Genomic DNA, 21096 nt, shown 5'->3' with positions numbered 1-21096 from the left:
ATTTGTGGTTTTATGGAAGGTAGAAAGTTACCCATAACACTATCCTCCTTCCATTACATCAAAAAGTCTCTTTCCAGGTTCCTGATGAAGGTCACCCAGTTGTGGTCGAACCGTCGAATTTTAAAGAAAATTGCACTTTTTTGACTTCAGCCATCTATCAAAACGTATTTAGTAACAACGGTCAAACGTCCCCAACTTATATGATGAAAAATACTACCAATTAAAGTCAAATTTTGAATTTTCTTATTATACCGAGCTTTCGACCTATGGACTAAAGGTTGGCATGTCTTCTGTCTTGTCTGCTCATGGACTGACAAGAAGACTCACCAACCCCTTTAATGATGTAAAATACATCATTGTCAATTAGCGCTGAAGATGACCTTAATCCCTAGGTCAAAAGCTCGGCATAATAAAGAAATACAAAATATGACTGAAATTGGCATTTATTTTTTTCATCCTTTAAACAATGAATCAGTCACCCAAAAATAATGAACAGTAAGTCCCCAACTAATTTATCTGTTAATCACAAAATATAATGGGAAAGAATTAACACTCCGAACATCAGGGAAACTTCAAACTAGGCACATTAGTAACAGAATTAATGCTTAGATATTCCAGGGGTATTTCATTTTGGGGGGAATATCATCCTGAAAATGAACATATATTTTGAGTAAAATATTTGTTTTTCCCCTCCCCAAAATCACATACAAATTCTAAGGAAAAACAACGGTTTTCTAGGAAAAAGATAAAAAAAAAAACATCCAACTTAATTGCAATTTTCTCTTGATAGTTTCTTTATTAAATCCTTCCAAATTTGAGAATTCCATTAACGGTTTTTGAGAGTTTCAGTTTCGAAATCATTTTCCTTCTCTTTCCTTCCCTCATATTCTCTCCCTCTAACAATAAACTCATCATAATGAGCCCAAATAATTCACTACAGAAATTCCATTTCTAACTGAATGCTTTCAAATTAATTCCTCTTTCAGTTTTCCAGAAGTTAATACCATTTTGAAAAATCCATCCTGAATCCTCCCCCCTTCAAAAATAAAACATTTATTCTGTAAGAGATCAAGAAAATAACATAAAAGCAAGTCATCTGCTGAAAACTCGTTAATACTTAAAAAAAAATTCAATAACAAATCGAATAAAAAGTTTCCCATTTCTTGATTTTAATAAAAGTCACTCACTTTTCCCGATTTTAATATAAATAAATGGAAAAAGGAAAACCTCCCAATCTGCAGAAAAACTCATTAAAATTATTTTCAAGGAAATATTTCTAAAAATGTTTTTTTTAAATGGAAGAAGTGAGGCAACAGTCGTCAAAATAAAATAAATAAATAAATAACAGACCAATTTGAATGTAGAAGCAATTTTTATGTAAAGTAGAAGATTTAATACCAAGTGGAAAATTGACAGCCAACCACCCTGAGCAGCGTACACCCTGAGAGAAGTAGGGTGTTATATTATGTACATATATATAAGCGTGTAAGGGTGTTTCATAGATCCATAGATAAATCTAGGCTAAATCTTGTTACCACGCAGAATCCTATTTCAATTTAAAAGAATTTTCTATCGAAAATTCTAAGAAGCAGCAAATTCAAAATGGTGGTTAACTCCGAGGAAATCCGCCGCCGTATGCTATAATTTGGCAGTTACTCTAAAATCATTGTTTTTTTTTGGTTCTAGTATAGTTAGAAAATTTGAATCATAGAAAAACCATAAATGCGCTATCCAAGCTGTGGAAATGCGATATTTTTGGTGAAAAATTGAGGGGAAAAACAAGAAGGGGACAAAGTCAGGAATGTATACGAGGTGTGGCTATTAAAATAACGAGACTGATGCTGCTACAGAAGAACTATGCATGCGCCAAATCCTAACGACCGACAGCTGTGCAGCGTAAAGCCTTCTCTTTCGATTGCAGCGTCCCACGTGTTTGTAGAGAAATCTGTCTGACCGAAACCGTTGTTTGTGTAAGAGGTGTTTAGTTTCGTTTTGCCGAAAACATGATACTACACATGTAGTAGAGCAACGAATTGTCCTGAAATTTCACATGAAACTTGGTGAAACCGCTACTGAAACTTATCTTTTATTAAAAGAAGTTTATGGTGATGAATGTTAATCACGTTTTTGAGTGATTCAAGCGTTTCCAAGATAGACGGTGATGATTACCGCCCGGGTCACCCTTCCACGACCAATACGGATAAAAATATCGATTATAATTAATCCAACATTACTACCGTGTGGTGCTTGCATAACTCCGTGAAAAAGTAAGGTAAAAACGACCCGATTTGTGGAAGAACAAGTCATGGGTTCTCCAACAAGACAACGCGCCGGCTCACACTGCATTGTCTGTCAAGAAGTTTCTAGCCAAGTACAACATCCCAGTTTTAGGCCTCATCTGCCTTATTCGCCTGACCTGGCCCCATATGACTTTTATCTGTTCCCCAAAGTCAAATCTGCATTAAAAGGAACACGATTTTGGTCCGTTGAAGCTGCATCACGCAGGAGCTCACAGTAAAAGACTTCCAGCACTGTTTCGAACAATGGTAAATTCGCATGGAGCGTTGTAGGGATAGGGGAGGGGTGTATATTTCAATACCTTCAGATGATAATAACTAAATATGTATAAATATAAAATAAAATGTTTTACAGCAATAGTCTCGTTATTTAATAGCCACACCTCTATGTGTTGAGAGGAACTTAAAAGTAAAGCCCGCAGCAAAGATTGTAGCAATCCAGCTAGTTGCTTTGCTTTGGCCATATTATAAGAATGGTGGAGAGAAGTCTAGCGGAGGAGAGTATATGAAAACCAGAGTGGAAGGTTACAGGAAGAGAGGATTTTGAGAACAGGATGTTCCAGAGAGTTAGAAGAAGGAAAGAGATGACACAGGATAGAGGCGGTAGAAGAAAGCCTTGCAGAGCCTCGACACCACTATAAAGGTGGTAAAAGAGGAATAAAGACTAAGAAGCCATGGTATTCTTTGCAATTAATATAATTTTAAAAAAATATTTCTCCCTAACCAGTTAGGCGTGGAATTTAGTTTTTAAAAAAACCTCCCACAGTGTGCGGAATTAAAATCAGACAATGATGTGTATACAAGTCGAACGCATGGCAAAACAACGTCATAATAGTCACTGCAAGCGACTTTTTCTGCAATCTCTGGGGGCTTACAGATTACAGAGCATTCTGTGCTCATTCAAAAATTTTGCACCGCTTCACGTCTTGCATCTCCTAGTTAACTAGAGACGCAAGAGCTTTTACAAGGAAGAAAAGAGCTTTTTGAATTCTGTGCAAAATGAAATCATGCTCGTACTGAGGTCTGAACCTCTATCTAAGAGGTAAAAACAGCATTGCACAAGGGTTGAGAGCAGAAGCTCAAAATAGAAATTTGGGTGCGTAATTCAATTCCCCAATTTCTAATGCGGAGACCAAACATGAACCAACCACTTATCATTTGGCTGGCTCCCACCGCAGTTCTATTGGTAACATCCCGTCAAATAATATTCTTATAGTATTTTATTAAAATTTCGAGTTTTTATAGTTAATGGCAATTTTATATTTTTCACAACGAGTATACACGTCGAACGCACCGTAACAGAGATTTGGTTTGGCGTGTATACACGTCAAACACGCTTAACTGGTTAAATACAGAATTTTATAAATACTTGTACTATTACATATAATTCCACCAATAAGAAGTAATAAGATAAGTGACTACCTAATAAGCAGATGGTTAAATGGGAGACATATATAATTTTTTGCAATACCTAAGTAATAAAAAATGTAAACTTAGTTAATTGGTTACATAAAACATAGTGGAGGGGCGAATGTTTTTAGATGAAGAAAACCATACTCTCGGGAAGCCATTAAGACTGCTGATTGAAAACACAATATAATAAGCTGGTTAGACGTCATAAAGATAATCCTATATTTTATGAGTAATTATTTGTTAATTACTTTGATAATTGCTAACGTCACCACTTATCTGTGTAATTCATTACTATAGTTTGACCAACAGGTTCAGGTAATTTTACCAAGAAATTGAAGTAAAATAATAAAAAAATATTATCTTCTCGTTAAGATTTTATGCTTTCCACGGCCATAACAATTAAATAAAACGTAATTATTGAGATATGATAAGGTGTGGAAAGTTCGATCAGTTAGCGAGATAGTGTTTAATTAAGTCCCATTATAAAGAACTATTCAATTGGTACTAACATTCTAATAGACCAAGACAATAACTAGAAATTCATTATTAGTTGAAATTACCCATAAAGTTGAATAAAAAACACAAAATTTGGTGTGAACACGTGACGAAAATAAACTTCTTTCCTTGAAACTTAAAACTCAACTCAAAAAGCAAATGATCTACCAAAACTCATTCACCATAAAGGCGCTTTTTAGGTGAAAAAAAGAATAAAAAATAAAATCATTAAAATCTTTTTTTTTTTTTTTTTTTTTTTTTAATTTGTTTATTTATTTTGCAACTATAATAGATATAACAAGCAAAAGGGATGAGAGTAAGGAAATGGCGCAAATACACGGGCACGCACATATATGCACTTATATACACGCGCGCGCATATGCATGTGCGCCAAGAGGCGTGAGTGGAGTGAACGACGACCATCCAGTGATGGAAGCCGTTAGTTCGCCTGATTGGCAAGCTTACACAGCAACCATCCTAGGAGGTCGGCGTTGTGTTGAGATGGTCGCGTGGCCACCGCCGCTTTAGTCTGCGATGAGGATTAGAAGGAAGTGTTGTGGTAGACATGTTGTGGATAAGAGGGTTGTAATGACTGTGTAGATTTGAGTGGAGTTTTGTGTAGCGAGATTGTGCTATTTCAGAAACGAGAGGAATATTGAGATCAGTGTGTATTGTATGATTGGAGACGTAGAAAGGAGCGTTAACTATTGTTCTCAGGATTTTTGATTGTAAGGTCTGAAGTCGGTTGATGTTCGATTTTTTGGCACTTCCGTAGAGTTGTATTCCGTACGTCCATATTGGGGCAAGTAGAGCGGTATATAAAGATCGTTTGTTCGTCAGGGTCAGTTTTGATCGTTTGTCGAGTAGCCTTTTCAACATTTTATATCGGAGATTGAGGTCAATTCGTTTGAGTCTCGTGTGTGGGTTCCACGTCAGTCGTTTGTCAAGATGTAGTCCGAGATATCGTACTTGGTTAGTCGTTGGTATAGAAGTATTGTGGAAGGAGAGAGGAGGGAGAGTTTTCTTGTTTAGAGTGAATACTATGTATTTAGATTTTGATTCATTCACTTTGATTCTCCACTTTTGCAGCCAAGGCTCGAGAAGATTTAGGTGAGTTTGGAGAGCACGGCATGCTATTACAGGATCTAGATGAGGAGAAAGGATTGCAGTGTCGTCGGCGAATGTGAAAGTAATTGTAGTCGGGTGAGTTGGTAAGTCGGCAGTATAGAGAATATAAAGTAAGGGGGCTAGAATGCTTCCTTGAGGAACTCCAGCAAGTATTGGAAGGATAAGAGAAGAAGAAGAACCTTGTTTAACTTGGAAGAAACGGTCGGAGAGATAAGACTTAAGAATGAGATAAAAGGTAGAAGACAGTAGGCGTTTGAGTTTATAAAGCAGCCCTGCGTGCCATACCCGGTCGAATGCCTGAGATATGTCAAGGAAGACACCCGGGCAATACTGCTTTAATTCAAGGGAAGTAGCGATTACATCAACTACTCGATGTGCTTGGAGAACAGTCGAGTGGCAACTCCGAAAACCGAACTGATGGTCAGGAATGATATTTAAAGGGGCTATTTCAGTTTGGAGGCGGAGTAGTAGAAGTTTTTCGAGGACTTTCCCCAGGATGGGTAGAAGGCTGATTGGTCGGTAAGAGTTGGGGAAATGAGAAGGTTTATTTGGTTTAGGGATCATTGTTACAGAAGAGAATTTGTAGAGAATAGGAAAGTAAGTGGTTCGAAGTACAGCATTATAGAGAGTAGTTAGAAATACTATTGCTTTCCTGGAGAGTTGTAAAAGGATGTTAGCAGTAATCAGATCATAGCCCGGACTTTTCTTTTTGGGAAGACAGTTGATTACGTCCATGATGTCTTTAGGAGTGAATGGCTTAGGAGGAGGTGAAAGTTGTAGAGGGATTTCCAGTTCTTTGAGAATATTTTCAGTATGTTGTAAGTCTTGTACGTCGGGATGAGGAGTGAAGACTGTAGAAAGATGTTCGGCAAAGTACTGGGCTCTCTCTTCGTCGGATTTAGCCCAAGAATTGTCCGGGCGTCTTAGTGGGTGAGAAGTTTTTCTGTATTTGAGAATTCTTTTGGTTGCTGTCCACAGAGAGTTGTCTTCAGTTGTAAGTGATTGTGTATAATCAGAGAATTGGTCGTTAAAGTAGTCCCTTAGTTTTGTTGTCAGTTCTCTAGTAAGTTGGTTAAACAGTCTTTTGTGAGAGGGATATCTGGTGCGATGCCAAAGAGCTCTAGCGCGACGTTTGCGCGTTATCAGTTCTCTCAAGTGAAGAGGTAGATTGAGAGGTAATGGTGCAGTTCTGTTATGTGAAGTCCGTTGAGTAGAATGCCAAATACTTTGCTGAATAGCGGTAGTCAAGTATGCCACGTTATCGTCTAGTTGTTGAGGAGTTTTTAAGGACACATTTAAGTTCAGTTTTTCGTCAAGAGTTTCTCGAAATAAGTCCCAGTCAATAGTTCCGTTTATTAGGGTTTGTCGGGGAAGAGCTTGTTTCGGGTGAATGTCAAGGGTTAGAATGACGGGGCTATGATCTGAAGACAAGTCGTTTAATGTTTGTATGTCAGTGTGTAAAGAGGTAATATTAGAACAGATAAAGAAGTCAAGAAGGTCAGGTCTTTTGCGAGGAGAAGTTGGCCAGTAAGTCGGTTGAGAAGGGGATAAGGAAATGTAACTATTTTGATTGAGGATAGTGCAAAGAGTTCGACCTCTCGGATTCGCCACCCGGCTGCCCCAACTCGGATGCTTAGCGTTGTAATCGCCACCACATATGAAACGAGACCCAAGAGAAGAGAGAAAGGATGAGAAATCGTTTTGATGGATATTGTGGTTAGGAGGACAGTAAACAGCTGCAAAAGTGTAGGAGAAGGGCTCTGTCAGTAAAGAGACTACTGTAGATTGTAGGAAGGGTGTAGCGTTGTAGGGTATTAAGAAATGTTGTAAAGAAGTTCGAATAAGTATTGCAGTTCCTCCGTGTCCAGTTCCGTCAGGGTGATTGGTCTTGTAAGTCGTGTATCCTGGGATGAAAAATCTTGATCTGTCAGTGAAGTGCGTCTCAGTTATAAGGGCGATGTCAATACGTTTGTCTCGTAGTAATATTTCTAGTTCATGTCTGCGGTTAGTCAGTCCATTAGAATTCCAGAGGATGATGGTAAGAGAGTGTTGTGAAAGAGCCATTAAGGAGATTGGTTAGGAAGGAGTCTGGAAACGACAGTTGTAAGGAGAGATATCAGAGGTGTGATGAGGGATTTGAAGTCTGTTAAGAAGCTTGTGAGAAGTGTATTGATGTCTCCTGTGGATGAGGTCGTGGGCATTTGAGAAATAGGAGGCGGCTGAGGTCCCGCGGCCACCCTTGCATATGATAGATTTTGGTTAGTGATGGGAGTATGCAGAGGAGGAAAGTTTCTTGACTGTTGTGTTGTCGGCGGTGGTTGTGGAGTACTCTGTTGTGCTGAGCGATGTTCGTACATCATTAAAATCTAATTAGAAAAGTTGAAGCCTTATTAATAATTTAGTAGTAAAACGAGGTAAAGTTAGGAGCTGATATAATAAAACTGATTTTACCCGTCGATAGGCGGAAGAACAGTGGAATCGTCGAGAAAGTACGGAAAGCACTTAAGGAAAATGTTTTTAAAAAAAATTATATGCATCTATGAAAACTGTTAGCTAGGATAGTTGTACATATAAGGGTTGATCTTCAAAAACTGCACGAAAAAGCGTAACGTTGAAAAACACCCAACTTTGTCAATTTTTTTTTTTTTTTTTTTTTTTTCTCTTTTTCTATAAAAGATAAAATTACCAAATTTTCTTTAAAATAAAGGGCAAACCCTCCTTTATAACTGTATTTTTTTTTTTTTTTTTTTTTTTTTTTTTTTTTTTTTTTTAATTTATTTAGCCATTTACAATCTGTATAATACACTATACAATAAGGAGATAGAAGTATAGAGGCGTGAAAGGCAGGAGGAAAGAAACTGCCCAGCGGCAGCACTTTCTACAGGATATTTATTTTAGGCCTTCAGACTGCGAGGAAGTCGCGGGGCCACTGGCGATTCAGTCGGCGAGGAGGATTGTCAGGAATATCAGAGGAGGCGAGAGACTGTACTAGAGAATTGGAGCAAGTGGAGAGAGCACTATGGAATTATTGATGTTTAGTCTTGGCGAGTTGGTTAATGAAGGGAATGTTGAGGTCGTTGTGATGAGTGAGGTTAGTCACCGTAGAAAGGAGCGTCGAAGGAGTTTTGACTGAAATGTCTGTACAGTCCGTATGTTTGTAGGTTTGACTGAACCCCACAGCTCTAGTCCGTAAGTCCACATTGGTTTGAGGATAGTACTGTATATTAATCGTTTGAGTTCAATAGGTAATTTGGAGCGTCGTCCAAGAAGTCTGTAAAGTAGTTTCGCACGTTTTGTCATAGCTTGTCTTTTAAGTCTAGTGTGTGGGTTCCACGTGAGTCGCTTTTCTATGTAGAGCCCAAGGTAGCGCACCAGATCTGTATGAGGAAGAGGATTGCTGTTGAAGAGGACAGGTGGACAGGAGCTCCGCCGGAGAGTAAACGTGGCATGCTGGCATTTCTGTGGGTTCATTTTAATCCGCCACTTGTTTGCCCAAGATTCTATTTTATGTAAGTGTGTCTGTAATTTGTATGAAGCTGATGTAGGATGTGTACTTGTGGAAAGTATGGCTGTGTCGTCTGCATATGTACATAGTAGTGTAGAGGGTTGTACAGGTATGTCTGATGTGTATACTGTGTAGAGAACGGGGCCAAGTATACTCCCCTGCGGCACTCCCGCCCCCACTGTGGAGAAAGAAGAGATTGCTGAGCCAGTACTAATTTGAAAGAACCTATCTGAAAGATAGGAGCGCAGAATGAGGTAGTACGTTGAGGAAAGATGCTTTTTTAGTTTGAACAGTAATCCAGGATGCCAAACACGGTCGAAAGCCTGGCTTACGTCTAAGAATGCCCCTGAGCAATACTGTTTTCTCTCCAGTGCAACAACATAGATCTAATAGATTTCGAGAAAAAAGTTACCGAAAATGAGCCAAAAACGGCATTTTCTAAAAATGTTCTTGTTCTTGGTGTTACCTTTTCTTGTACACAACGTAGCATCTTAACGTGTAAACCGATTTTCATGAACGAGGTGTCATTCGATTCAGAATTTCATGTACGAGGTCTGTAAATTAAGTAATGAGACTGATTTTTTAAAAAAATTTATTCAAAAAAGAATTACAATTCTATATTGTCACCTTCAAAATAACTTCCTTCTGAAGCCACACAGCGCTGGAGACGTTTCAACCACTCCTCATAGCAGTGCTCGAACTCCGATACTGGAATAGCCTTAAGCTGGTCGGCTACAGCCGTTTGAATGTTTTCGATTGTCCCAAAATGAGTTCCCTTGAGGTGATTTTTCAACTTCGGGAAGAGAAAAAAAGGTCACAAGGACTCAAGTCAGGCGAATACGGAGGCTGAGGAGTAAATGTCCCGAAATTCCCGAAATGTCAATATGTTAACTCTATTAAAATCAGTGAAGCTATTGATGTTGCGATATATGGCGACTCCACCGGCTTTGCGACTTTTACCATTCGATTGTTCTTGAGAAGCCCTTTCCAACCGTATACGATCTCTGTATTTGGTTTTGGCTTTTCGTTGCGTATAGGCCGCGACATTATATATTTTTCATATTTTTTTATTCTAACACCTTATTATATTCACTGTCACTATTTTACACTAATGTTTTATATACAATCCATAGATTGTGACGACAGCTGACGATTAAAACTTAAACGAACATCGTAGCTTCTCCGAGTCAAAAGTTATACTAATTGCAAATCTCGATACGCAGCAAAATGATCTCAAAATGGCGGCGCTTCCCCCTCCACCGCGCGAGATGCGTCACAGTCCTCGCTTATCGTAATGAATTCTTTGATCCTTTAGCTATCCAGTGGTCTAATTTAATTTTGGATGTAGACGATAGATTCGAAACTATAATGCCAAACTGTATCCCCCAATTTGGTTATCATTAGGTTTATTTGGATTGCCACCATATGATTCAAATTTAAAGACGTATTCACGTCAAAAAGATCGACTTCAAAGAATTATTATACTTCTGGAATTAAAGAAATATGCAACTTCTGCTGCCAATTAAGGCGTTAAGTGTTTGGACGAATACATAGAAATGATGTATATTGTACAAGGGTGGGGGGTTAATTGACTTGTGAAAACGAGTTAAAAGGAAATAATCTACTAATGGATAATATTTATGGAGAGTAAAAAAGCTTTTTACAGCAATTTATTGGTAAATTAAAAATAAATGTATTGGATAGAAGAGGTGGAGGAGTGGTTATGGCCAGCCAGTAGTAATGCTGGAGGAAAAGATTCAAGTAGGTCTGGTAGAGATGCAATCAAGTTTTAATGCGCATGCGCGTGTGTATAAGTGTGTAAGCGCGCGTGAAAGTAAACACAAGTCAAATTTACATTAGATATATGTTATGACTAGGACATAAACTACCCATTCTCCATTCTCTACACACTGACATTAGTAACAGGCATGTACCACCTGTCTGTCAGTCTGATTGACAACTTAAAACTATGTATATACATATATAGGTATGTAGAGAAAAGAATATCTCCTATCGTGTAAAATCCATTCACTCAGTACTTTACATAAATTATAACTTCTAATCTACACCAAACATTTAAGTTTTGTTTTTAATTCTTTGTTTTCTTCTTATTCTTCCATCACTCTTCATTCTAAACTTATTTATTTCCAAGAAGAGTTTTGTTGAAATAGTTAATACGTGATACAAAACAAGTTTTAATTAAATTTCCAAGATAATTCTAAACTACAAACAGAACGAGTTTTATTAATCCAATAAAAACCACTAAGAGAAAGAATTTAATTCAGTTTAAAGGAGGGTGAAGACAGTTAAATCCCATTTTATTTTACTTGGTAAGATGTTAAATATTTGAAAACAAGCTTACATATAAGTTTTGAAGTCTACCTAGGCCCAGATCAAGGGGTTTAAAAAATAAAAATAAATATCCTGAGTATTTATTTTTGTATTTATGTTTGTAAACACGCAGCCGCTATAAAAGTTCAAATTTTCTATTTCATTTGGTTAATATCAACGAGATCAAACGAAAAGTTAGCAGTCAAAGACCCTGTAACGGAAATTTGAGCAGGTATGTAAAAGGTGAAGATTTTTTTCGATTTTGGGTTTTAATCGGTAATATCCGAATTTGGAATCCCCTAAATCCAAAGTGGTTTCTAAAAAAAAAGAAGGTATTTGTGTGCGTTATATATTAATAAATGTAAGAGGACACACCAGCTTGAAAAACTCTCAAATTTTATATTTCGTGAAGGTATTAACTTGAACCTAAGTTAGGGATCTAAGTCCCGGAAGCCGGAAGTACGCCTTGAATAACATAAGCCTGCGATGAAAAAATTGTCTGGAATCTATTGTGTGATTTCAATAGATTTTTAGGTGCTGAAAATGGGAAAAATATTTAAAAAATTCCATTTCTTAGGGTTTTTCCACAATTTCAGATTTGTTGTATACTACAGGTGTTGGCCTATTGTAAAGGGTCCTTTTACAAAACAATTATTTACATGAATAGTAATAAGTATTTTTAGTCGTGATGGTGTAAGAAAGTAATACTCTGAATAAAGTATTGTGAATTATACGAGGGTCGTTTGAAAAGTCCGTGCAAAAATAAAAACTACTTAATTTTTTGGGGTAAACCTTTTTTATTTTTCAACATAGTCTCCTTTTAGGCTTATACACTTCGTCCAACGCTGCTCTAGTTTGTTGATCCCTTCCGAATAATAGGATTTGTCCAAGTCTGAAAAATAGCCATTCGTTTCTGCAATCACCTCCTCGTTTGAATAAAATCTTTTTCCCGCCAGCCATTTCTTCATATTGGGGAACAAATAGTAGTCCGAGGGAGCCAAGTCTGGAGAATAGGGGGGATGTGAAACGTGTTGGAACCCTATTTCCATTAATTTTGCGACCACAACTGCTGAGGTGTGAGCTGGTGCGTTGTCGTGATGGAAAAGGACTTTTTTGTGGGCCAATCGAGGGGCGTTTTTCTTGCAGCTCGGTTTTCAGACGGTCCAATAACGATGAATAATATGCACCTGTAATAGTTTTACCCTTTTCTAGATAGTCGATGAGGATTATTCTTTACGAATCCCAAAAGACAGTCGCCATAATCTTTCTAGCCGAAGGAACGGTCTTCGCCTTTTTTGGCGCAGATTCCCCCTTGGTAACCCATTGTTTAGATTGTTCTTTGGTCTCAGGAGTGTAGTGATGTATCCATGTTTCATCCACAGTGACGAAACGACGCTTAAAGTTCTGCGGATTCTTCTGGAACAGCTGCAAACCGTCCTTGCAACACTTCACACGATTTCGTTTTTGGTCAAGCGTGAGCAATCGCGGCACCACCCATCTTGCGGATAGCTTTGTCATGTCCAAATGTTGATGCAAAATATTATGTACCCGTTCATTCGAGATGCCCACAGCACTAGCAAACTCACGCACCTTCACTCTTCTGTCATCCATCACCATATCATGGATTTTATCAATGATTTCTGGAGTAGTAACCACAACAGGGCGTCCAGAACGTTCAGCGTCACTTGTGCCCATATGGCCACTCCGAAAATTTTGAAACCACTTATAAACTGTTCTAATGGAAGGTGCAGAGTCACTATAATGTTTATCAAGCCTCTCTTTAGTCTCCTGAGGCGTTTTGCCTTTCATAAAGTAGTGTTTAATCAACACTCGAACTTCTTTTTCGTCCATTTTTTGAAAATCACTCGACTTCCTCGATTCAAACGAATGCCAAACACAAAGAAATAGACTGATCTGGCTGAAACTTGGTGTGCGTTCTTCCAAGAGATGCTATCTCTCTGACTTTGCACGGACTTTTCAAACGACCCTCGTAATGATAAAGAATTTAAAAGCAATGGTAAATTTATAACAAAACTGTAAATACAACCTCTGTCACCTCAAGACATATCTGATCCTGTTACTGCGCGTCTCCCTCCCAACACCCAAATTTTATTTATTTTTTTGTTGTACAAGTGTTAAATTAAATTGCAATGGCTTCAAGAGGTTGTGTCGATGCGCCTGACTCTTTTTGTTATATTTGTGGTAACTTTATGGTTAAAAACAACTAAGAAAATATTGAATTTAAAATGGAGGAAGCGGAAAAACAAGCTTGGAAAGCCTTCAAGAAAGTAGTTACTAAGTTTCTTGGCAACAAAAAGATGAAGTTTATAAAAATATTGTAAAGGAATATGTTAGAAAAATTTAAAAATTTAGGCTGTAACATGAGTTTAAAGGTGCATTTTTTACATTCGCACCTTGACTACTTTCCTGCAAATCTTGGTGCAGTAAGTGTGGAGCAGGGGGAAAGATTCCACCAAGATATAATGGAAATGGTGAAGAGATACCATGGAAGATGGAACGTAAGCATGATAGCTGACTTCTGTTGGATGTTGGAAAGGAACGACCTGCTTCGAGGCCACCGAAGACAAAGCACCAAAAGGAGCGTGGAAATGATAAGGAAACGATTCTACAAGGACTTTTAAAGAATTAAGTAGTATTTTACTGTGTATTTTCATTATATTTAATTGCTTTTTAAAGTAATTTTACTTGTCGTATCATTTGCAAATAAAATCTAATTTTAAATACTATTGCTTTTCACGAATTTTTTGTAAAATGTGAAGCGATTTTGTGAAAAATTTTTACATGATGGTGGAAAATGGAGTTCATATTTGGATTTAGCACACAAAAATACGTAAAAATCAAGTATCACATTTAAAACAATTTTTCAAAAGTTAAAAAACGCAGGCCTGTGTAATTTTAAGTAGACTTCCCTATAATAAGCTCGTACTATAATCCAATTAAAAAAGGTTTAGTTGTTGGGAAATGAACTTCATATTATTATTATTGTTATTGTTATGATGATGGTTATCATTAATAGTTGTTTATTATTATTATTTTTTTATTTATTTATGATTTAAGGCGGGTCAACATCTAAGGTTATTGGCGCCCGGAGCTTTTTTCAGTGCACTGTACGGCCTCCGGACAGTGTTCTCCCGTTGCAGACATCACTGTCCATCACCGGCCAGTGAGCTTTGAGAAGCTCCTAGGAAGAGAAAATATAAGGGCCAGCAGCTGGATTCGAACCCCGGGACCTCCGCGTGGGATTCCAGTACGCTAACCGCATAGCTAATCCCTTCCCTAGTAGTAGTAGTATCATTATCATTATTATTATTTTTTTTTATTTTTTTTATTTGAGGCGCGTCAACATCTAAGGTTATTGGCGCCCGGAGCTTTTTTCAATGCACTGCCGGCCTCCGAACAGTGTTCTCTCGCTACAGACAACACTGTCCATTACCGGACAGTGAGCTGTAAGAAGCTCCTAAGAATTATTATTATTATTACTAGCTAGCTACACTATTAGTAACAATGACAATAACTGACCCTACTACACACTAACTGAGGGAAGTTACACTCCCTAAGTCATCTCCAGAATTAACTACTCTCCACAGAAGATAGAAAATCGAACGTGGCCACAGGCGTTTTAATCGCCTAAGAGAATGATATGGAAGGTGATGAGATGACAAAATGGTGGACAAAAGGATTGGGATGAGACTGTAAGTTCTGATGAAAGTTATTACAGTGAGTTCGAGCCACTTGACTTACAAAAAAAAAAGAAGATTTTTCACCCAAAATTCAAATTTTTACAAGAAGTTACTCTATACTGAGTCATGGCCCAATTTGTATTTAATGTCAACGTTGCAGATAAATCTGTTATTCGGAGGATTCCTTTAGGAGAAATTTGAGTAATATAAAATTAACAATTCACCTTGGCTACAACCTCCCCATATAAGATAACTAGCCAGTTCATGCTGTAGAAGAACTGAAGATAGATCAACAAATACTCGGGAAGATGAACACTGTTACAACCATGAAACTGTACCAACTCCATAGCCGGCATTAAACTACAATCCTCTAGTTGATACCCCTAGTGTTACTACTAAATTATTCTCAGTTTTAGTAAACATTTAGTTTACTCGTCTTTCTATCTGTTTGTTTACTAGAAGTAAAGTTTACACAATCGGTGCGCACGACCTCTTCAGTACAAACAACAAACAACGAACACAGGGCTAACTGCTGTCATTCCCCTAGTTTGCATACTAAAACTTGTATCCACTACAAATTAAAAGGGACCATGTTTTATGCTCTCTAAGCTACACAAAGAATTTTCCACGTTACTCGTAGCTGTGGTGGCTAATTTTTGTTTAATAATTCAGTGCAATTCGTGTTTGTAAGTAGGGGCTTCAAAAACGGGAAGTCAATACTAAATATTTAAAACTATCTGATGTGACCACTCACTACAAATATTCTCAAGAGTTCTTACTTATAATATTTTTGACTCCCAAATATTGTATGTAGAGACAGACGTACACTTCCGTAGCCAAATTATAGAGAAGGATGATCCACAAAATTCAGTTCCCAGGCTGTGGAGGACCAGGTCAAGAGATATTCAGCAACAGTAACACTGGTTAAAGAAACTAAAAAAGCTTCTCCAAGCCTTTGCGCAAATAGCCAGTAAAATGCTTTCTTTAAATGCATATAAAATAACTAAAGAAAAACTATTATTTTTACGTAATTCATTCATTCATTTCTTATCCAGATAACTTTAAATGCCCAAGGATGAAAAATTAACCAAAAAAAATACATTTTTCTGCAACCATGTAGGAATGTTCTAATTACTCAATTAAAATCAGCTGTGTAATGCCCAACTTCCCACACTAGTTGGGGGAAATTCCCATTAGTGTCACTTTCCTCACTAGTGAGTGAAAAAACTTTATTGTGCTTCCTTGATATAAGAAGTTTTGTTATTAACATAAATATTTTCTGTAAAACTCTAATAAGCTTATTTAAATTTATTTTATTTAAATAATTAAAAAACGAATATTAAAAAATAAAATAAAAATTGAAAGGAATATAGAAATAAAAATAATACTTTAATAAATAATTAGATATTTTTAATTATAACAGTTAAAAAGGTTATAGTGTTACCTTATAGAAATTTAAAATGGATTCTAGTGATGCCTGTTTAGAAAACACTCCTCCATCAATAAAAGAAACAGCAGAAAATGTAATAAGTAATGTAAATACGTAAGTAATGTAATTAATTGTAATATAACAATAAATGTTTATAATAAATAAATTACTTTTTGTAGACTGTAAAAATGAAATTTTTAATTTTATTAGTTAATAAATGGTTGCAGAAAAAATATAATATTTAACTCTAGTGTAAAGTATTTTCCTCACACTCGGCAATTTGCACTTGCACTTGCCTCGCTTCGCTCACTCGTGCGTGCAAACCCTGCCTCGCGTGAGGAAAAGTACTACTTTCCACACTTGTTAAATAAATAACTATATTTAACTTTTAATGGAAATAATTAGCAATAAATAATTAACTAATACAAAAAAAAAGCTGTGAAATATAACTGTTTTGGTTGACCAATAAGAAAGCTGAGATTCCTGAGTTAACCACGCCCACAAGATGGAGACCAAGCTCCAGCCAATGAAAGTTATTTATAAATAAAATATTTTTAAACTCTTCACAGATTTGTTTCTTCTTCCTTTATTTTTATGGCAAAATCAAATAATCAATAAGCATTATAGTTTTTAGGGATTCAGTTGTTTTTTTTTTTTTCTTAAATTCCGTTGAAAGAAATCCTAAGATGGATTTCCTTACACACACACTCACAAAATCAAAACCAGTTTCTGCCAGAAAAATGGAAAATTTTATGTAGAGGTTCTTTTTTAGAGCAGGGCAAGAAGACGCCGACCGTGGTAGACCCACAAAGCCACTGGAAATCGTCCGTAAATCTGACGTAAAAATTACGACAAATTATAGATTTCGAGGTGAATATTTTTTTGAACATATCTTTTGTTATATGAAAGAAATAAAGCTAGAATTTGGTAAAAGTTTTCAACTAGCAATAATCGCACCTCAGGAGACCTTCATTGGTTACGATATTGCCACTGCGCAAGGAGACCTGCGAAGCTAATATGTATTGTTGGTTTAGTGGGTTCGATTCCCGGGGTCTAGGCCTTGGATTTTATTTAATGGTTAATAAAAGAAATTTACAGTAAAGTATGTTTGCTAGTCGCCTCCGTCCACGAATTGGTAGTTGGACGTTAAGCCCCGCCTGAAGAATTAGGCGATTACTTTACTTTACTACTTACTTAAAGCTAGAATTTTTTCTTGAAATAATGAAATATAATATTTTTAATTTTCAATTTGCTATTCAAATGAATCTGTCCCCTCTTTTGGGGGGTTTTATTTTTCTCATTTGTTTACTATAAATAACTCTTCTTTCAAGATTTATAAATTTCGTCCTCAAGCTCCTGATAAAGGACACCCTAGTGGAAACGTGGAACACCAATAAAATTGCCAAATTATGTTTAAATCAATGAAGTTTAAAGAAATCCATTTGAGCATGAAGTTTAGAATGAAAGATATGAGGTAAAGAAAATACGATTTAAAAAAAAAACACTACGTGTTGACAGCAGAAAGATTGTATGTTTGCCAAGAAGACCCAGTCTTTTATAAATAAATAAATTGTGCACGAGTGAGAGCTGCGAGGAAAAACCGAAGGGACGCTGTCAAGAGGATCCAGAAGGACTAATGCAGAGAATTCCTTCAGTGTTCACTCCACGAACATAACAGATGCAAGATGATTTAAGGATTCCACTCCAACTACATAGACAGAGAGATAGACAGATCTTCTCACTACAATAGTGCACTCTGTGCTACGGGTAGTGCCGCCCAGTATCTAGAGAAGTTCCTAGTGTAGGCGTAACGCTTCTCCTCTTCTACAGATAATGGGTCCCAGAAAAAAAGTCATTTTTCATTCATCTTGTACGTCTTGTTAGTATAGAGGGCGGGTGGTGCTTCTTTTTTTTTATACACTCTTCTCCGAGCCGCAACTATTATTATGAAAAATGGCAGTTTGTTTAGTAAGTTAGAGAGAGCTCAATCTATCAAATAGATCATTAATTATTTCAATAAAAGAGCTACAAGTTATTTGTAATCAATAAAGTATTGAGAAACCAAAGTACCTTGTAAATAATACAACATTTGTCATCTAGAATAAATCTAGTCTAATATTCACAAACCTACAAATGTGAAATATTTTTCAATCTCTCTACTATTCCGTATGTTTTAACCAGTTAAGCGTGGAATTTAGTTTTTAAAAAAAAACCCAGTGTGCGGAATTAAAATCAGACAATGACGTGTATACACGTCAAACAACCAAAAGTTTACAACGTCATAAGTGCACTTTTTGCTGGGGGCTTGAGATTACAGAGCATTGCTGTGCTCATTCAAAATCTTGCACCGCTTCACGTCTTGCATTGCCTAGTTAACTAGAGGATGCAAGAGCTTTTTACAAGGAAGAAAAGAGCTTTTTGAATTCTGTGCAAAATGAAATCATGCTCGTACTAAGGTCTCTATCTAAGGTAAAAACGGCATTGCACAAGGGTTGAGAGCTTCTATTTGTGTGCGTAATTCCCCAATCTCTAATGCGGAGACCAAACATGTACCAACCACTTATCATTTGGCTGGCTCCCACCGCAGTTCTATTGGTAAGATAAAGGAAACATCCCCAAAAAATAGTATTCTTATTGTATTTTATTAAAATTTCGAGTTTTTATAGTTAATTAAATTAAATATTTTTCACAACGAGTATACACGTCGAACGCACCGTAATAGAGATTTGGTTTGACGTGTATACACGTCAAACTGCTTGGGAACTCAAGCTTAAGCAGAAATTTGAAACATTTTAATTTCCTGAACGCCTCCTAAAGCTTTGCTATATATATTCTCTGTGCTGTCTTCGACGTAAACCCTAAATAATACGTAGTTATTTTTAACAAATTATTTACTAAATTAATTTTTTGTACGCTTTCCATAAATAATTTTTTTACACTAGATAAGACGAGAAAGTGTTACAATCTCGTCAAATTTTCAAAATTGAGTTCCACTCGCAAATATCCGTTTTGAGCTCCTTTGAGTAAAAAAAAAATTATTTTTTTTTTTGGTAGATTAATCTGTGTCTTCCTTGGTGAGTGTGGTCAGTGGAAAGGAAAACAGAAGATTACAGGAACTTCAAATTTACAAAATCCTACAAAAAGCTTTTAGGCAAACTTTTTACCAAATCATCGAACTGGAAGTATCGATTTGTTGAATCGAATATTTCACGGGAATAAATATTTTTTGGCGAACGAAAATGGTTCCTTCTATAAATTGTAAATGTATAATAAACATTTAAGTCCAATACTTTCTACAACAAATAATAAATTTGAAAAATAATAATAATTAACGTGAAAAGGGCTAAAAGAAAGTCCGGTTGAAACCAGATTTTTAGAGAAAGAATGCGAACACGTTGCATAAATAATTATTTAAGGGACGCCCAAAAGGAAGCGTACGAGTTTGCCGAGGAGTTGAGTGAGCAGTAAAGGTAGTGGAGAGTGGAGGTTAGGCCAATGATACTTCGAGCACGATTCCACCAGATTCGTGAAACACGATTTCCGTGTTTTATTTGCAGAAGCGTTTTTAAACATTAGACTGTTAGTCATGTTTAATTAAGCTCCTCGAATATTGGATATAATAATAAAATGAATTTACTCGCGGAAATGTTCTAAATAAAAGAGAAATTGCCTCAGGAGAGCAGCACTTTCGCATGACAACTTGGCCGAATCAGACACACACAAAATGTGCTACAAAAATTGTCCAAGTATTCAGGAGAAAAATTATTTACTGTAAAAATCTCCACCTTTAATTTTTTTTCCACTTTATTTGTACATTTACAACTGCAACAATTGTTGCATCAAGTAAATTTGATCTTATTGGGTCAGTTCACTTGTAAAGTCATGGTTAGAGCAATCACCCCCCACTGGTGAAACTCTTTCACAATGATTTAATCACAATAGATCTCTAGGCCACTTCCGCTTCAAGCGACGAGGAGGATTGTCGGGAGAGCGAGAGGAGGAGAGTTGTTGGACAAGAGGATTAGGATGGAGAGAGCTAGGAGGCTGTGAAATTTGCGGTAGCGAGACTTTATTAGGTCAGTGACGAAAGGGATGTTGAAGGTCGGTGTGTATGGTAAGGTTAGAAATGTAGAATGGAGCATTCAGGATTTTCCGTAGGATCTGGTGGCTTGGATATGCTTAAGATAAAAATGAAGAACTTGATGAAGTAAAAGTAACTTTTCTTCATCCAGCTGGACCGTCTAAATCATCTCCAGTCTGTAGTGTCTGCAGGCGTTTGGAGTTAGAGGGTTTGGTTGAGCCCCACACTTCTGCTCCGTATGTCCATATGGGTCTTAACAGAGTCTTGTAAATTGTCAGTTTGTGATTCAAGTCGAGTTTAGATCTGTGGTCAAGTAGTCTAGTAAGTAGCTTGTTGCGTCTGTTCACGTCTTGTCGAGTATGTGGGTTCCACGTGAGTCTCTTGTCAATGTACACAGTCCTAAGTATCGTATTACGTCAGCTGGAAGAATCGTTACACCGTTCAGTTGAACTGGTGGGCTCGCAGATTTTCGTAACCTTTAAAAATAAGTACGATTGTAATACTTCCAACTATAAAAAGTGAGAGAAAGTGAGCATTATATTATAAAATACTCGGTACATACATTTAATAAATAACATTTCTAGGAAAGTGATGCTGGTATCTACTGCTCCATCTTTTAAGGCCCGTTCATAAAACAAAGAAAAATAACTAAAACAGTTCGTTATAATTTAATAATTACAAAAAAAAAACACACGATAAGCCCCAGAGAATTATTC

The 21096-nt window shown here is 36.7% G+C and overlaps 1 protein-coding gene and 1 pseudogene across 3 annotated transcripts in view; both read right to left on the bottom strand.

The window, feature by feature from the left end:
• dnt (tyrosine-protein kinase Dnt) overlaps window positions 1–21096 on the bottom strand; it is a 276928-nt gene that overhangs the window by 158705 nt on the left and 97127 nt on the right. The gene's annotated exons all lie outside the window — the stretch shown is intronic.
• Window positions 17171–17301, bottom strand: LOC141459027 (U4 spliceosomal RNA; annotated as a pseudogene).

Source organism: Rhodnius prolixus, unplaced genomic scaffold (assembly GCF_049639745.1).
Source record: "Rhodnius prolixus isolate KJV_2025 unplaced genomic scaffold, Rpr scaffold_5, whole genome shotgun sequence".
NCBI lineage: Eukaryota > Metazoa > Arthropoda > Insecta > Hemiptera > Reduviidae > Rhodnius > Rhodnius prolixus.
The sequence above is the reverse complement of the archived record's forward strand: the minus strand, read 5'-3'. Positions and strand labels throughout refer to the sequence as shown.